Genomic DNA, 17,517 nt, shown 5'->3' with positions numbered 1-17,517 from the left:
CACACTATACTGAATATGTTACAGTAAGAACATGACACACTATACTGTATATGTTACAGTAATAACACATCACACTATACTGTATATGTTACAGTAATAACATGACACACTATACTGAATATGTTACAGTAAGAACATGACACACTATACTGTATATGTTACAGTAAGAACACGACACACTATACTGTATATGTTACAGTAATAACACAACACACTATACTGAATATGTTACAGTAATAACACGACACACTATACTGTATATTTTACAGTAAAAACACAACACACTATACTGTATATGTTACAGTAATAACACAACACACTATACTGTATATGTTACAGTAATAACACAACACACTATACTGTATATGTTACAGTAATAACACAACACACTATACTGTATATGTTACAGTAAGAACATGACACACTATACTGTATATGTTACAGTAATAACACGACACACTATACTGTATATGTTACAGTAAGAACATGACACACTATACTGTACATGTTACAGTAATAACACATCACACTATACTGTATATGTTACAGTAATAACATGACACACTATACTGAATATGTTACAGTAAGAACACAACACACTATACTGTATATGTTACAGTAATAACACATCACACTATACTGTATATGTTACAGTAATAACATGACACACTATACTGAATATGTTACAGTAAGAACATGACACACTATACTGTATATGTTACAGTAAGAACACGACACACTATACTGTATATGTTACAGTAATAACACAACACACTATACTGTATATGTTACAGTAATAACACAACACACTATACTGTATATGTTACAGTAATAACACAACACACTATACTGAATATGTTACAGTAATAACACGACACACTATACTGTATATTTTACAGTAAAAACACAACACACTATACTGTATATGTTACAGTAATAACACAACACACTATACTGTATATGTTACAGTAATAACACAACACACTATACTGTATATGTTACAGTAATAACACAACACACTATACTGTATATGTTACAGTAAGAACATGACACACTATACTGTATATGTTACAGTAATAACACGACACACTATACTGTATATGTTACAGTAAGAACATGACGCACTATACTGTACATGTTACAGTAATAACACATCACACTATACTGTATATGTTACAGTAATAACATGACACACTATACTGAATATGTTACAGTAAGAACATGACACACTATACTGTATATGTTACAGTAAGAACATGACACACTATACTGTATATGTTACAGTAATAACACAACACACTATACTGAATATGTTACAGTAATAACACAACACACTATACTGTATATGTTACAGTAATAACATGACACACTATACTGTATATGTTACAGTAATAACACGACACACTATACTGTATATTTTACAGTAAAAACACAACACACTATACTGTATATGTTACAGTAATAACACAACACACTATACTGTATATGTTACAGTAATAACACGACACACTATACTGTATATGTTACAGTAATAACAACACACTATACTGTACATGTTACAGTAATAACACGACACACTATACTGTATATGTTACAGTAATAACAACACACTATACTGTATATGTTACAGTAATAACATGACACACTATACTGTATATGTTACAGTAATAACATGACACACTATACTGTATATGTTTCAGTAATAACACGACACACTATACTGTATATGTTACAGTAATAACAACACACTATACTGTATATGTTACAGTAATAACATGACACACTATACTGTATATGTTACAGTAATAATATGACACACTATACTGTATATGCTTCAGTAATAACACGACACACTATACTGTCTATGTTACAGTAAAAACACAACACACTATACTGTATATGTTACAGTAATAACACAACACACTATACTGTATATGTTACAGTAATAATAAAACACACTATACTGTATATGTTACAGCTGTTATGGGTATAAGCAAAAACATCAATATGGAGACAGATTGACTGATAAGGAAATCAGGCATGACACTGGCCTCTTAAATGTGTTTATTTACCTACTTCCACTGTTTGATATTTTCTTCTACCGTAGCCTATACTGGAGTCTAGCTGTTTTGATCTGAGGGTATATGTGTGGCACTGGATGGAAAGGTTTATTTGAGCAGCAGTTGGTATTCATTAACTAACAAGAACCACCGTGGGAAGGAGAGTCTATACTAACTCCATTTACAATTGGGTTCAAATATTAACATCTTTTAATGTGCTAACATGTCTTACGAGAACGCACGCCACTAAATGCACCATCTCTCAGTCATATGGCCATGAGCTGCCATTTTGTGACCTGGTCTACGCCAAGCTTTCCCCTCACACCGTAGTGAAGTGGCTACATGTGGTTGCTCTTAATGTAGTTTATTTGGGCAAGTGGTGCAGGAATTATATTTTATGAGGGAAAGTGTCTGGGGTAATTAGTGTAAAGCGTATTCCTCTTGATGTACTTTGTAGAGTAAATAAGCAAAGTTTGTGTCAGAGAGAGTTCCAGATAGTTCCAGCGTTGGCATGGTAGTGTTTAATGTTGTCATTAATTAATTCCCCTTCCTTACCCCTCACCCGTCTGCCTCCCTCCTCACCCTCCCTTCCCCATTGCGCACACCCTTCCTCCTACCCCCTCCGCACCCCATGCCCTCACCCCTCCTTCCCCTCTCACCCTGAAGTCTAGGTTTATGGAAAAGCTGGTAGGGAATTAGTGTTCTGACGCGGTACATTTGTTCTGATGAGGTTCAATGGCAAGGCCCGACTATTGATTTATCGCACATGCCAGTTATAATACCAGGATACTTCTTAACCATAGTGGCAGTTATAGTACCAGGATACTTCTTAACCATAGTGTAACGGCTGTCTTCTGAAATGAACCAAGGCGCAGCAGGTATGTGAATACTCATTTTTTAATTAACCAACAAAAGGAGTAAAGCATCCACAGGAAACAATAAACATGACAGCACCAACAGTTTGCAGGCTAAAAAACGCAGTGCAAAACAACCACCCACAAACCCCAGTGACAAACAACTCCTACATATATGACTCCCAATCAGGAACAACGATTCCCAGCTGTTCCTGATCAGGAGTCACTAGACACACACAAGACTGCCACGTCCTGACCCCCAAACTCCTACACCAGCTCCATCTGCTGGTCAGGACGTGACACATAGTGCCAGTTATAATACCAGGATACTTCTTAACCATAGGGCCAGTTATAATACCAGGATACTTCTTAACCATAGTGCCAGTTATAATACCAGGATACTTCTTAACCATAGTGCCAGTTATAATACCAGGATATTTCTTAACCATAGTGCCAGTTATAATACCAGGATACTTCTTAACCATAGGGCCAGTTATAATACCAGGATACTTCTTAACCATAGTGGCAGTTATAATACCAGGATACTTCTTAACCATAGTGGCAGTTATAATACCAGGATACTTCTTAACCATAGTGCCAGTTATAATACCAGGATACTTCTTAACCACTGCCTGAGTACTCACTACTCTTTTTCGTGTCGGTACAGAACTGATAAATGTTGTTTATCCAGTCATCTGTTGGTTCTGGAATCCCTCTTTATCCTGGTATACATCATCACACAATTCAAGCAGCATCTGCCTATTTTGGATGAATAGGTGCCAATATATTATATTATATATACATGATATATTATGATGTGGCACGCTGACTGTCTGGTGAACATAGCCTTAGTGGACCTACAGCAGAACATTTTAAAGATCAAATCTTCTAAACATATTGTACTGTTTCTGTATGTTGCCAACATATTTCCTTTTATTTCTATGACCATTTACAAATAGAAGCCAATGAGACCAGCTGTACATGACCAGTTAAACCCCACTAATCTCACCCACAGCAGAACGGGAGCCACCAAGGACCACTGAAAACCCAGGCAGTCAGGACACATTTTATGTGTATGATTTAATGATTCCTGCTGTCATCGCCGTTCCATCCTATTGAATCCATACATACACATGGCACATGGTCATATGTCATGTATAACAGCGTAACACACACACACACACACACACACACACACACACACACACACACACACACACACACACACACACACACACACACACACACACACACACACACGCACACACACGCACACACACGCACACACACACACACACACACACACACACACACACACACACACACACACACACACGTCCCAGTATGACTGTATCATTTATCAGAGAGGAATTGTACATGGTGCATGACCCATAAACTCTGTTAATACACTGCCTCCACGATCCTGTCTGACCTATACATACTGTTCGGATGCCAACAAGAGCTTTGTAGCCATGCACCGAAATACATATCCAGATAAGCTTTAACATTATATTAAACATAATTACTCTTTACGAAAATCCCTGTTTTCATAAACAATATAGCCCTCTGTGATCCCATAATATAGAAACACATAATTTAATGGATTCCTAGAATATTTGTTGCAATCCATGGCTTTACTATATCCCTGACCTCATCCTCCACACAGCTAAAGCAGACGGCGATGGACAAGTGAAGATCCTTGTAACCCCACAGAGAGGTTGTAACTTGTGCCAGATGTATAGGAGAAATCAGTGTGAGCAAAGATCCTACATGAATCAGAAAGATATGCTTCTTATTTAGTGGTGAATCGTTCTACCAAACAATTATCAAGTTTGCGTGTGTGTCGGCCTTCCAAAAACAATTATTGCTTTTCTGCAAAGCTATTCTGTCTGGAGAGAGGCATTCATTTTGACCAATATTTGTCCTATAGATAACGCTTTAGGATACCCAAAAAAGATGAAATTATCCTATCAATCTCTACCCATCTATCAATCTCTGCCCATCTATCAATCTCTACCTATCTATCAATCTCTACCCATCTATCAATCTCTACCTATCTATCAATCTCTACCTATCTATCAATCTCTACCCATCTATCAATCTCTACCTATCTATCAATCTCTACCCATCTATCAGTCTCTACCTTTGTTTAATATAACGTTAAAGCTCTACCTTTCTATCAATCTCTACCCATCTATCAATCTCTACCTATCTATCAATCTCTACCCATCTATCAATCTCTACCTTTCTATCAATCTCTACCTTTCTATCAATCTCTACCTATCTATCAGTCTCTACCCATCTATCAATCTCTACCTATCTATCAGTCTCTACCCATCTATCAATCTCTACCTTTCTATCAATCTCTACCTTTCTATCAATCTCTACCTATCTATCAGTCTCTACCTATCTATCAGTCTCTACCCATCTATCAATCTCTACCTATCTATCAGTCTCTACCCATCTATCAATCTCTGCCCATCTATCAATCTCTACCTTTCTATCAATCTCTACCTTTCTATCATTCTCTACCTTTCTATCAATCTCTACCTTTCTATCAATCTCTACCTTTCTATCAATCTCTACCTTTCTATCAATCTCTACCTTTCTATCATTCTCTACCTTTATATCAATCTCTACCTTTCTATCAATCTCTACCTTTCTATCAATCTCTACCCATTTATCAATCTCTACCTTTCTATCATTCTCTACCTTTCTATCAATCTCTACCTATCTATCAATCTCTACCTTTCTATCAATCTCTACCTTTCTATCAATCTCTACCTTTCTATCATTCTCTACCTTTCTATCATTCTCTACCCATCTATCAATCTCTACCTTTATATCAATCTCTACCTTTATATCAATCTCTACCCATCTATCAATCTCTACCTTTCTATCATTCTCTACCTTTCTATCATTCTCTACCCATCTATCAATCTCTACCTTTATATCAATCTCTACCTTTATATCAATCTCTACCCATCTATCAATCTCTACCTTTCTATCATTCTCTACCTTTCTATCAATCTCTACCTATCTATCAATCTCTACCTTTCTATCAATCTCTACCTTTATATCAATCTCTACCTTTCTATCAATCTCTACCCATCTATCAATCTCTACCTTTCTATCAATCTCTACCTATCTATCAATCTCTACCTTTCTATCAATCTCTACCCATCTATCAATCTCTACCTATTCTTCAGTCTCTACCTATCTATCAGTCCCTACCTTTCTATCAATCTCTACCTTTCTATCAATATCTACCTTTCTATCAATCTCTACCCATCTATCAATCTATATACTAAAATGCCATAACTTGCCTGTCTGTCTGCCATAACTCAATACAACCACGGGGGTATGGATCATAGATCATTCAAGCACCCCCAATGCTCCTTCCATCCCGGCCCAGCTCAGTGCACTGTTGGCTGGGTACCAAGCCCTCCTTGACCCCCTGAGGATAGCCAGGCCTGCTATTCTGGCTGTTGGTAGCAAATACAGTTTGGCTGGAAGTGGACCATGGAGACACGGTGGGAACTAAAAGAAGAAACACTTGTTGCTGTGTTTTGGACTGTTCCTAGTGTGACTAGGTCCTTTTGCTGTTAGGGCTTGTTGCTTGTTGCTAGGCTTGTTGCTTGGCTTGCTTGGGATTGAGATGGATGCAAGCTGGCTATCTGGCAGAGGATTGTATGGATCTTGATTCATGACAAGAAATACATTTCTATAATTCGTGAATCAACTTATTTAGATAGGCTAGATACATTAAAGCATAAGTCAACAGTCTTGGCATCTGTTGTGATGCAAAGTTGTCCTCTTAGTGGACATTGTAATGACAGTGAACACTTCCTAGCCTATGTGCCATGACACAGCCCAAATGTTATCCAAGTGGAGGGCCTGACATTTTGTGTTAGTACGTTTATTTGTCTGAGACGCAGCGTAGCAATTTGCCCCTCGTCACAGTGTGTGTGTGGGCGGTTTGCCCCTCGTCACAGTGTGTGTGTGAGTGGTTTGCCCCTCGTCACAGTGTGTGTGTGAGCGGTTTGCCCCTCGTCACAGTGTGTGTGTGTGTCAGCGGTTTGCCCCTCGTCACAGTGTGTGTGTGAGCGGTTTGCCCCTCGTCACAGTGTTTGTGTGTGTGTGTGTGAGCGGTTTGCCCCTCGTCACAGTGTGTGTGTGAGCGGTTTGCCCCTCGTCACAGTGTGTGTGTGTGTGTGTGTGTGTGTGTGTGTGTGTGTGTGTGTGTGTGTGTGTGTGTGTGTGTGTGTGTGTGTGTGTGTGTGTGTGTGTGTGTGTGTGAGAGAGAGATCGGTTTGCCCCTCATCACAGTGTGCTACTTAACAATAATTGGGTCACATTTCAGATGAGCCATTGCAGAAAAAGCTTCCCTCCCTACCACAAGAGAACATAGACCACCCAGTACTCTCTAAGGGGGTTGTCACAAGGGAACAATCACTTTACAGTCTAGTGGGAAAATGTGGTAATTTTAGTTCAACTACACCCTTAAAACAACCAAATCAAATCAAATCAAATGTAATTTTATTGGTCACATACACATGGTTAGCAGATGTCAATGCGAGTGTAGCGAAATGCTTGTGCTTCTAGTTCCGACCATGCAGTAATATCTAACAAGTAATCTAACAATTTCACAACTACCTTATACACACAAGTGTAAGGAATGAATAAGAATATGTACATATAAATATATGGATGAGCGATGGCCGAACGGCATAGGCAAGATGCAGTAGATGGTATAGAGTACAGTATATACATATGAGATGAGTAATGTAGGGTATATAAACATTATATAAAGTGGCATTGTTTAAAGTGACTAGTGATACATTTATTACATCCAATTTGTAATTATTAAAGTGGCTAGAGATGGAAGAGAGTCAGTATGCTGGCAGCAGCCACTCAATGTTAGTGATGGAGAGCCTTGCTGTTGTGGGTGGAGCAGTTGCCGTACCAGGCAGTGATACAGCCGACAGGATGCTCTCGATTGTGCATCTGTAAAAGTTTGTGTGTTTTTGGTGACAAGCCAAATTTCTTCAGCATCCTGAGGTTGAAGAGGACCTGTTGTGCCTTCTTCACCACGCTGTCTGTGTGGGTGGACCATTTCAGTTTGTTCGTGATGTGTACGCCGAGGAACTTAAAACTTTCCACCTTCTCCACTACTGTCCTGTCGTTGTGGATGGGGGCTGCTCCCTCTGCTGTTTCCTAAAGTCCACGATCATCTCCTTTGTTTGGTTGACGTTGAGTGTGAGGTTGTTTTCCTGACACCACACTCCGAGGGCCCTCACCTACTCCCTGTAGGCCGTCTCGTCGTTGTTGGTAATTAAGCCAACCACTTTACTACATAAAGATGTATTGTAAGTTGCTCTGGTAAAAGAGTCTGCTAAATGACTACAATCTAAATGTAATTCAAACTGAATTTAAGTCAAAATTATATATCTCAAAAAAAAGTTTTTTTCCTCATAGAGAGATTATCAAAAAAAACATTCTCACACAGCTCTCTCTCTCCGCCTCCTGTTTTAAAGGTGAACATTTCAGGACAAACTCAGTCAAGTCAGTTTATCTCTCCCTGTGATTTCACTCCTCCGAGGTGATCCCCTCTTCCAGACAAGAGAGTGTGTGTGCAAGAGACAGGTTGCGTCCCAAATGGCCACCTATTCCCTACATAGTGCACTACTTTTGACCAGAGACATACAGTATGGACCCTGGTCAAAAGTAGTGGGATTTGGGATACAGCCAGAGAGTGTAGAGCTGGCATGTGGGAGCCTTGACAGCCCACACAAATACCCTGCTCTATGTCCGTGTGTGCGGTCATCAGACAGAGCACCACAGTCTGTGCTTTGTACCAAACACACACTCTGTCAGGAAGATGAACTCCCACACACACACACACACACACACACACACACACACACACACACACACACACACACACACACACACACACACACACACACACACACACACACACACACACACACACACACCACACACACACACTCCCACCCCCAAGTCAACCCTGATACTTGAACAAAACCCATCAGGAGTGCATTAATAGTCATATCTCTGACAGGCTGATGAGGGAGGCTTGCTAATACACAGTCCCTACAAGATCCAATACTGATTATGATTGGAAAACTCTACAGCAGGGGTGTTCAACTCTTAACCTACGAGGTCCGGAGCCTGCTACTTTTCTGTTCTACCTGATAATGAATTGCACCCACCTGGTGTCCCAGGTCTAAACCAATCCCTGATCAGACAGGAGGAATGAGAAAACTCAGAGGAACTTGCTTCCAGGTCCAGAGTTGAGTTTGAGGGTGCTAGAGGATAACTCTTTTTGTTTAATGAAACGTGTTTTTACTTCCATGCTATTACAATGAATTGACATTATGATAAAATAATTACACATTGGACCTGGAACTAAAACCTTCTCATTTCAAATAAAGACCACCTTTAAATCCAATGTCTTTTCACTCATGCCTCCCATTCCTTTAACACTTGTACAGATTTGGGGTCTTCATTTGATCATCTGTGTCTTCTGTGAAGATCATCCCCCATCCTCGTCATCCCCATGAAGAGGCCTAGGAAGAACTAAGGCGAGAGAACTAAAGTAGCTCATCTTTCTTGGCAGTGGAGAGGAGAGTCTTTGGATGTCCTCTTCTTCTGCTGCAGTTGTGGAGACTCCCTAGACTGGAAGACTTCTTGGCTGTGTCTGGATGCATAGAGACTCCCTAGACTGGAAGACTTCTTGGCTGTGTCTGGATGCATAGAGACTCCCTAGACTGGAATACTTACATTTTAGTATTTTATTCAACGTCTGACAGACTTCTTGGCTGTGTCTGGATGCTGGAGTCCAGGGAAACCATGTATTTTATACAGAACCTTCATAGGTGTGTCTGGATGCTGGAGTCCAGGGAAACCATGTATTTTATACAGAACCTTCATAGGTGTGTCTGGATGCTGAAGTCCAGGGAAACCATGTATTTTATACAGAACCTTCATAGGTGTGTCTGGATTAGAATTATGGGTTGATGTTCATCCTACCTGTCCTGTACAAACACCCAATGGGAGTTTCTCCCAGTCTAACCCCACAGTTCCAACTAGGTGATCATCCCTTAATAATCCATGTTGGTCAGAGTACACAACACCATGCCTACTGAAAACTTGCACGTTCAGTTTACATCCAGGTGTAATTAGCAGGTCTAAATAGACTTCTTCTGTCCATGTTGTACAATACAAGGGTTAGTGCTTAATTACTGGTTATGGTATCATGCAAGTATTTTATTCAACGTCTGACAGAAGTGCAGTACAATAAAGCTGCCACTAAACGCTGATCTTAGGTCAGTTTTCACCCCTAATGAAAGATAGTTGGTTAATACACCCTTATCTCCCCTCTCCTCCTCTTCTCCTCTCCTCTCCTTTCCCCCTCCTCTTCCACTCTTCTCCTCTCCTCCTCTCCTCCTCTCCTCTCTTCTCCCCCTTTCCTCCTCTCCCCCTTGCCCACTCTCCTCCTCTCCCCCTATCCTCCTCTCCTCCTCCTCTCCTCTCCCCCTCTCCTCCTCTCTCTACCTCCTCATTCCATCTGTGTGTTCTCAGCACTGTACTGTAGTGTAAAACCCATCCATCACATCACTAGTTTCATCTACACACCCTGGATAGGAACATACTGTGCGTCCCAAATGGCACCCTATTCCCTACAAAGTGAATTACTTTTGACAAAAGTAGTGCACTACATAGGGGGAGGGCTTGTCAAAAGTATTGCAGTACAGATGCTGTATCTTAATTTGATCCTGCAGGAATCTTCCTGCACAGCAGGAAACGCAAACTTGAAGTGTATTCAATGTTCAAAAAAGGCTTCTAAAGTTGGTAATTTCCACTTAAAAATGTCATACTTGATTTGCCCTAATGAAAAATGTATCAATGCCTATAAAAATTTCCATTAATTATAATCCACATAATAATTCACTTTTCCTGTTGCGCAGGATTATTTTCCTGATGTAGCAAACGGGCTCACATTAAGATCCTACATCTGTATCTAGGGAATATGGTGGCATTAGATACCATAGTCTGTCTTGATCATCTAACTCCCATGAATGTTATATGAATCTCTGTATGTGATAAAAGGGGTGCTATCTGCCGTACCACAAGAGTAGAGTCAACTCACAGTCGATTAACTAAGCTTGAACATGACAGCAGTGCAATAAAGACATATTAATCAGGTTGCTAAGGAATACAAAAATCAAAGGAAAAATAAATAGAAGCTTTGCACTTGTTGATAAGGCTGAATAATTTAAACAAACTTAACACGGGTGGCTTTTAATCCTTAGACTACTAGTCATTTCTATATGTGAATGTACCATTAGGGAGGGTGACTAGAGTAGAGTGATGGTTCACCATAGAGGAGTGTGTAGCTTTCAGCCGTATACAGATCTTTATCCTTGAAGTGCAGTTGATCCAAGGTCGTCCCTCACACTGTGTAGCTTAATCAGTGTGAAGCAGAACGTATGGAGACAGCGTCTGTATGTCAGGCCCACGACCATACATCAGACCCGGTTCTCCTCGCCCTCTCACCTCAGGCGTGATGAATGAAGACAAGGAACTGTGGTTATGTCTGATGATGTGCTGTAGGAAGGAGGAGGGAGTGTACCAGTGTGTGGCACACACATGTAGATAAATACTGGAGGATGAATTACAGTATGTGAGAGAGAGAGAGAGAGAGAGAGAGAGAGAGAAAGAGAGAGAGGGGATATGGGGGAGGGGGAGAGAGCGAGAGAGAGAGGGAGAGAGAGAAGGAGAGGGGGAGGGAGAGAAAGAGGGAGAGAGAGAGAGAAAGGGCGAGGGCGAGAGGGCGAGAGAGAGAGAGAGAGAGGGGGGATAGAGGGAGAGAGAGAGGGAGAGAGGGGGGGATAGAGGGAGAGAGAGAGGGAGAGGGAGGGAGAGAGAGAGCGAGGGAGCGAGGGAGAGGGAATGAGGGAGATATACACAGAGAGAGATACTCAGCCTGTTCTCTATCTGTTGTTCACTCACCCACTCCGTCACCACCCACTTACACCATTCACAATCCTCAACCATTTTAGGATCTCTGCAGTGCTGCTATGGAGTCTAACAGAATCAAAAACAGCATTCCTGTCCCTCCACTCTTCCATAACCCTACAAACACTAGCCCCAGACACACAGTCTATGTGTATCCAATACAATGTCTTCAGCACAGCTAGGATTGGAATGATTGGGTATAAGGCCTTTAAAACGCTGTGTTAATGTAAACCGGATTATTGAATCAAATGAAATTGTTCCCACTTGTTGACTATACAGTATTGTCTGTCCTCTACCATGTTCCTAGTCACTAAGACTTTAATGCCTCAACCAGGCTACAATGGCCTCAGAATAGGGCAATTACAATCAGAGTTTCTGGTTTAGGAATGTGTGGGGAGAGTGTCTGGTCTGGTGGTGGTGCATCATAAAGACTGTATAAGCATAGCTGGACAACTCCTACAGCTCTGGTATAGAAACATTACATTACCTGAACTGACCTGAACAACTTGAAAAAGACACGGCTAACTTTTCTGTCTGAAGATTACATAGTCATTCTGAATTACACATACATGCATCAGTACAGACGTTGGTTGATATGAAATTGATACAACTTTCAACTGAACAATGGGAACAGTGAAACATTTGCTACTTTGGGTACAGAGAGTGATGACCAGCAGGTTTAACCAGTTCAAGGCTGGATTGGTCACGAGTTGAGGCTTCTGAGAATGTTGTGTCCTGTGTAATCTGGGTCGTCGTCAGGCATCCGGCTGGCCGGGCTGGGAGCCACAGAAAAAGAGGACACACAAACAGTCTCTCCGACTGCGAAGAAAAATGGCCTACCTTCTTTCTCTCTCCTTCTTCCTCCTCTTCCTAGGACTCACACAGGCCCACCCTATCCAGCTTGATGAGAAGGATGAGATTGTCTTCACAGAAGATCCAGATGATCTGGTGGACATCACCACCAGGATCCTGGAGACCAACAATGCCACCACAGAGATGCTGATGGAAGGAGACATCATGGTCCCAAGGACCAGGACCGCCATCAGGTGCTCGTGGTCCAACAAATGCCTCTGGGAGAGGAAGAAGTCAGAGAACCTCGTCAAGGTTCCTTACACGCTCAGCTCAGATTTTGACTCTTATTCCCAGGGGAAGATCAAGTACGCCATGAACACCTTCCACACCAAGACCTGTGTGCGCTTCGTCCAACGTAGCAACCAGAGGGACTACCTTAGCATCGAAAGCAGATCCGGCTGTTCTTCATGGGTTGGCAAAACCGGAGGTAAGCAGCTCGTATCCCTCAAAAAAAGAGGGTGTGTTAACCACGGTACCATCCAGCACGAGCTGCTCCACGCTCTGGGTTTCTACCACGAACAGAACAGGAGTGACCGTGACAAGTACATCAGGATCAACTGGGAGTATGTTGAACGCGGGGAGGAGCCCAACTTCAACAAAGAGGACACCAACAACCTGGACATTCCCTATGACTACTCCTCCGTCATGCATTATAATAGATGGTCGTTCAGCACTGTGTATAGGAAGGAGACGATCACTCCTATTCCTGACGCCACTGTGCCCATCGGACAGAGCTTGGAGATGTCTGTGATTGATGTTCAGAGGGTTAACAAGCTCTACAGGTGTTAAAGGGAGGGAAAAGTTGGAGCTGAATCTGATGTCTGAATCTGATGTCTGAATCTGATGTCTGAATTTGATGTTGGACTGTCAATGTTAAAATGATCTGGCATTGTGTTGTTTGAAGGCAACGTGGGGTTAACTCATTTTGTCATGTTCATTACTTGATAGTAATGGAAATAAAAATACATCTGATGAGGAAGCACATAAGTCTTTGTTTTGTCAAGTCCTTTCAGTCAATTGTCCACACTACATCATTTAGGGTTAGATTAGAGCTAGGGTTAGGGGTAGAGCTATGGTTAGGGTTGGAGCTAAGTGTAGGGGTAGAGCTAGGGTTAGGGGTAGAGCTAAGTGTAGGGTTAGAGCTAGGGTTAGGGTTAGAGATAGGCGTAGGGTTAGAGCTAGGGTTAGGGTTAGAGCTAGGAGTAGGGTTAGAGATAGGCGTAGGGTTAGAGCTAGGGTTAGGGTTAGAGCTAGGAGTAGGGTTAGAGCTAGGGTTAGGGGTAGAGCTAAGTGTAGGGTTAGAGCTAGGGTTAGGGTTAGAGATCGGCATAGGGTTAGAGCTAGGGTTAGGGTTAGAGCTAGGAGTAGGGGTAGAGCTAGGGTTATGGTTAGAGCTAGGAGTAGGGTTAGAGCTAGGAGTAGGGTTAGAGCTAGGAGTAGGGTTAGAGCTAGGAGTAGGGTTAGAGCTAGGGTTAGGGTTAGAGCTAAGTGTAGGGTTAGAGCTAGGAGTAGGGTTAGAGCTAGGGTTAGGGTTAGAGCTAGGGTTAGGGTTAGAGTTAGGGTTAGGGTTAGAGCTAGGAGTAGGGTTAGAGCTAGGGTTAGGGTTAGAGCTATGAGTAGGGTTAGAGCTAGGGTTAGGGTTAGAGCTAAGTGTAGGGTTAGAGCTAGGAGTAGGGTTAAAGCTAGGAGTGGGGTGGGGTTAGAGCTAGGTGTAGGGTTAGAGCTAGGGTTAGGTTGGGGTTAGAGCAAATGCTAGGGTTAGAGCTAAGGTTATAGCTAGGGTTAGGGTTAGAGCTAGGGTTAGAGCTAGGGTTAGGTTAGGGTTAGAGCTAGGGTTAGAGCTAGGGTTAGAGCTAGGGTTAGGGTTAGAGCTAGGGTTAGTGTTAGAGCTAAGGTTAGAGCTAGGGTTAGAGCTAGGGTTAGAGCTAGGGTTATGGTTAGAGCTAGGAGTAGGGTTAGAGCTAGGAGTGGGGTGGGGTTATAGCTAGGTGTAGGGTTAGAGCTAGGGTTAGGTTGGGGTTAGAGCTAATGCTAGGGTTAGAGCTAAGGTTAGAGCTAGGGTTAGGGTTAGAGCTAGGGTTAGCGCTAGGGTTAAGTTAGGGTTAGAGCTAGAGCTAGGGTTAGGGTTAGAGCTAGGGTTAGGTTAGAGCTAGGGTTAGAGCTAGGGTTAGGGTTAGGGTTAGGGTTAGAGCTAGGGTTAGAGCTAGGGTTAGGTTGGGGTTAGAGCTAGGGTTAGAGCTAGGGTTAGGGTTAGAGCTAGGGTTAGAGCTAGGGTTAGGTTAGGTTTAGAGCTAATGCTAGGGTTAGAGCTAAGGTTAGCGCTAGGGTTAGGGTTAGAGCTAGGGTTAGGGTTAGAGCTAGGTGTAGGGTTAGAGCTAGGGTTAGGGTTAGAGCTAGGAGTAGGGTTAGAGCTAGGGTTAGGGTTAGAGCTAAGTGTAGGGTTAGAGCTAGGAGTAGGGTTAGAGCTAGGAGTGGGATGGGGTTAGAGCTAGGTGTAGGGTTAGAGCTAGGGTTAGGTTGGGGTTAGAGCTAATGCTAGGGTTAGAGCTAAGGTTAGAGCTAGGGTTAGGGTTAGAGCTAGGGTTAGAGCTAGGGTTAGGTTAGGGTTAGAGCTAGGGTTAGAGCTAGGGTTAGGGTTAGAGCTAGGGTTAGGGTTAGAGCTAGGGTTAGTGTTAGAGCTAAGGTTAGAGCTAGGGTTAGAGCTAGGGTTAGAGCTAGGGTTATGGTTAGAGCTAGGAGTAGGGTTAGAGCTAGGAGTGGGGTGGGGTTAGAGCTAGGTGTTGGGTTAGAGCTAGGGTTAGGATGGGGTTAGAGCTAATGCTAGGGTTAGAGCTAAGGTTAGAGCTAGGGTTAGGGTTAGAGCTAGGGTTAGGTTAGGGTTAGAGCTAGGGTTAGGGTTAGAGCTAGGGTTAGGTTAGAGCTAGGGTTAGAGCTAGGGTTAGGTTAGAGCTAGGGTTAGGGTTAGAGCTAGGGTTAGAGCTAGGGTTAGGTTAGAGCTAGGGTTAGAGCTAGGGTTAGGGTTAGAGCTAGGGTTAGAGCTAGGGTTAGGTTGGGGTTAGAGCTAGGGTTAGAGCTAGGGTTAGGGTTAGAGCTAGGGTTAGGTTAGAGCTAGGGTTAGAGCTAGGGTTAGGTTAGAGCTAGGGTTAGAGCTAGGGTTAGAACTAGGGTTAGAGCTAGGGTTAGGGTTAGAGCTAGGGTTAGAGCTAGGGCTAGGTTGGGGTTAGAGCTAGGGTTAGAGCTAGGGTTAGGGTTAGAGCTAGGGTTAGAGCTAGGGTTAGAGCTAGAGTTAGGGTTAGAGCTAGGGTTAGAGCTAGGGTTAGGTTAGGGTTAGAGCTAGGGTTAGAGCTAGGGTTAGGGTTAGAGCTAGGGTTAGAGCTAGGGTTAGGTTGGGGTTAGAGCTAGGGTTAGAGCTAGGGTTAGGTTAGGGTTAGAGCTAGGGTTAGAGCTAGGGTTAGGGTTAGAGCTAGGGTTAGAGCTAAGGTTAGAGCTAGGGTTAGGGTTAGAGCTAGGGTTAGAGCTAGAGCTAGGGTTAGAGCTAGAGCTAGGGTTAGGGTTAGAGCTAGGGTTAGGTTAGAGCTAGGGTTAGAGCTAAGGTTAGCGCTAGGGTTAGGTTAGGGTTAGGGTTAGAGCTAGGGTTAGAGCTAGGGTTAGTTTAGGGTTAGGGTTAGAGCTAGGGTTAGAGCTAATGCTAGGGTTAGAACTAAGGTTAGAGCTAGGGTTAGGGTTAGAGCTAGGGTTAGAGCTAGGGTTGGGGTTAGAGCTAGGGTTAGGTTAGAGCTAGGGTTAGAGCTAGGGTTAGGGTTAGAGCTAGGGTTAGAGCTAGGGTTAGGGTTAGAGCTAGGGTTAGGTTAGAGCTAGGGTTAGAGCTAGGGTTAGGTTAGAGCTAGGGTTAGAGCTAGGGTTAGGGTTAGAGCTAGGGTTAGAGCTAGGGTTAGGGTTAGAGCTAGGGTTAGGTTAGAGCTAGGGTTAGAGCTAAGGTTAGCGCTAGGGTTAGGTTAGGGTTAGAGCTAGGCATTCTATTGCTCCTAGGGATCCATCTTTATTAAAGTTGTTATATGAGAAGGGAGAAAACATTCCCAGAAGAAGGTTTAGGTTAGGGCCCTTGTGAAGGGTGTGGTTTGGGTTAGGGCAAGGATCAAGTGCATGACTTTGTAACCTCTAAAGGTTATGGCTATGGTTAGGGTTAGGGTTATGGTTATGGTTAAGGTTAGGGCTGAGCCAGGGGATGAACATGAACCTAGAGTTAGGGTTAGTTGAACAGTTGTTGATAGTTAGTTTGAACATCTATAAATCATCTGACGGGGACTATCCAGATAAAGTGGGATTCTACTGGTTCACTCCCACTGACCATGCACTTGCAGAGTCTCCCTTCATCCTTCTTGTTCTAGACATACTTATCTTACAGCCCCTGGTCCCACAGACAGACACACACATTCTCTCTCTGAATGCTGTATGAAACCATATCGTTTGCCATCGTGGAAGTATGCCCTGCGTCTCAAATCTCTCCCTATTCCCATACATTGTGCCCTACTTTTGACCAGGGCCCATGCCCTATGGGAATAGGGTGCCATTCGGGACGCTGGCCATGGACAACATCCTATCTGTTCATTGTCATATGTTAATGCAGATGAGGATGAGCCACATTTTGAATTACATGTAGAAAGAGCTAGCTATCTTTGGATCTCTGGTACTAGAAATAATGCATG

General features: G+C 42.7%; 1 pseudogene; it reads left to right on the top strand.

The window, feature by feature from the left end:
- Positions 1-12,162: 12,162 nt before the first annotated feature.
- On the top strand, positions 12,163-13,790 carry LOC106564462 (hatching enzyme 1.2 pseudogene; annotated as a pseudogene).
- The last annotated feature ends 3,727 nt before the right edge of the window (positions 13,791-17,517 follow it).

Source organism: Salmo salar, chromosome 12 (genome assembly GCF_965601325.2).
Source record: "Salmo salar chromosome 12, fSalSal1, whole genome shotgun sequence".
Taxonomy (NCBI): domain Eukaryota; kingdom Metazoa; phylum Chordata; class Actinopteri; order Salmoniformes; family Salmonidae; genus Salmo; species Salmo salar.
This window is presented reverse-complemented; position numbering and strand designations above follow the sequence as displayed.